This window comes from Magnolia sinica, chromosome 6 (genome assembly GCF_029962835.1).
Source record: "Magnolia sinica isolate HGM2019 chromosome 6, MsV1, whole genome shotgun sequence".
NCBI lineage: Eukaryota > Viridiplantae > Streptophyta > Magnoliopsida > Magnoliales > Magnoliaceae > Magnolia > Magnolia sinica.
In genome coordinates this window covers 95,147,378-95,149,921 of record NC_080578.1, presented here as the reverse complement: position 1 = coordinate 95,149,921, position 2,544 = coordinate 95,147,378, and positions in this window count along the sequence as shown.

Here is a 2,544-nt window from a genome sequence, read left to right as displayed (position 1 = left end):
ATCCAATCTTAAGCAATCCATTTCAACATATAGGGTCACAAGGCGTTGGATTCAAATTAAGTGTAAGATTCAAACATGCCCAATGCATCACCCAACTACTACGTGTGTGGCCATGTGTCTGAATTGAAGCCCAACAAAAGAGCCACACCTTGGACTTTTAACGTGGACCATTAAAATTTTTATTTAAGCCGTCCATCCATTTTGTATAGGATGACCCATCCAATGAGTAGAGCAGCTGTTTGGATAGTCGGCAAGAACTGACAAAAAAAAAAAAAGGGACGAATTTTTTTAAATAATGGGACATTCCACGGTAGTTAAAATCATCATTTAAAAATACCGTAATAAAATGTATGCACACAAGATAAAAAGTTACTAATATATTTTTAAAAAAAAAAATCTGGGCACAAGATACAAGTTACTAATATCAGAGTTTTATCAGATTTTTTTTCCCTTTCTATCCAAACAATCCTGAAAATTGAAATTCATGGAAACGGACGTCTCATGAAATCTTTTTATCGAGACAACGTTTGTCGCGCTTTGATGATGGTCGGTGACATATGGACTGCACAAACGGCAAACGTCTACATCAATCCAACTATTAGTATTGTGACTCCATTCTATGGAGTGTACAGTTCATAATGACTGCACATCGTAACCGTACAATGGACGGCCATCCAATTGATGGTCAAAAGCAAAACGTCAGCTATCCGGACTCACCCAGGGAAATCATATGGTAGAAGTAATTATACTGACTTTGAACTATTCTTCACCTATAACAGGACTCACGGTTTAGATGGTCTGGATTGAAAAATAATAATAATAATAAATTAAAGGTTTAGATTGACATAATGTTCCCCCATCTACCAAGAAGTTTTTATGGTAGGCGTTCAATCACGATGGTCCACCTGATATTTAGATCTACCTCGTTTTTGGGATCATCCCTTAAATTAATGAGATAGAAAAATGGATGGATGGCATAGATAAACATACATCATGGTGGAGCCCACAAAGCTTTTCCAGTGGCACACAGTACCGTCGGTGCTGTGTCGTACACAACGCAATCCGAGTCCATACCCAGCCCGACCATCCAAACGGAGGCGGATTGGCCGGTGTACCACACCTGCAATCTAGCTAGTGTATTAAAGTCAGCAAGGTCTGTGGGTCCCAGGTATGTGTTATATATATCTAAATCGTCCGTCTATTTGGTGAGCTCATCATAAGACTTGAGCCAAAAAATAGAATAGTTCTAAAGATCAAGTGAGCCACACTACAAAAATTAGTGGGGGATTGAACGTCTACCATTGAAACTCTTTTAAGGGTTATAGAAATTTTGGATCAATATGATATTTGTTTTTCCTCTTCATCCATGTCTCTGTGACCTTATGAACAAATTGGATGGCCACCAACTATATCACTACACCAGCCAATCCGACCCACACCAGATATACCGCTGGTGTGTGGTACACCAGCCGATCCGTTGGTATGGGTACGTGTCGTAAGAAAACGAGCGCCGACTCTCCTCGAGCTTCGAGTTGTAAGAACGGTTCAAAGGAGAGCAAAGTTACATGGCTCCAAGATGATGTATTGATTACATCCACACCGTTCATCTATTTTTTGAGATCATTTTAAATCATGAGCCAAAAAATGGATCATATTCAAATCTCAAAAGGACCACACCACAAATAGCAATGAGAAAAATAATTTTCACATTTAAAACATTAGTAGGATATGTTTATTTTCCATCCAACCTATTCATAAGGCTACAAAGACCCGGATGAAGAAGAAAAACAAATACCAACAATCCCCCTCCTGTTTTTTGCAGTGTGGTTCACTTGATCTCTAGATCTTTACTATTTTTCAGCTCAAGTCTTAATACGAGCTCGCCAAATGGATGGACGGTTTGGATATAACACATAGACTCACAGAACTTGCTACGTCAATACACCACATAGATAGCTGGGGTGTGGTACACCAGGCAATCCGCTTCCATCCACACGCAATTAATTACACGTGTCAACAGCGCACACGAACGGGATCCCAGATCTCTGTCAGGTGAGCCACACTGATTAGACGTTTTGACTAAAAGCTCATATGGTTTCACCCAGCTCGACCGCAACGTACACAACAAACCGACAGCTAAAAATGTACGAAGGAAACCGACAAGTAAAGCATTTCTTTCTAGCCATCCATCTTTCCGTACATTGTGGCCCAGTCCAGACGCATTGCCAGAAGATTTGAACAGCATGGCCCACTTGAAGGAATGTACGGATCTCTCATACTTGCACCGTAGCAGCACACGTGCTTGCGTGTAGAAACCTCTTGAAGCCTTCCCAAACACCCTGTGAAAAAAATGTAATTTACCAGACTACTCTTCCACTTTGAGTGGCCCATGTCCAAAGATAGTGGACTGGCAGTGGATTAGCTGGTAGTGGTACTGTAGTGGAGCAATGGAAGCGGATTGGCTGGTGTACTACACCAGCAATATAGCTGGCGTGGGTACATGTCGTTACATGGGCCCCAAAATGATGTATTTATTATATCCAT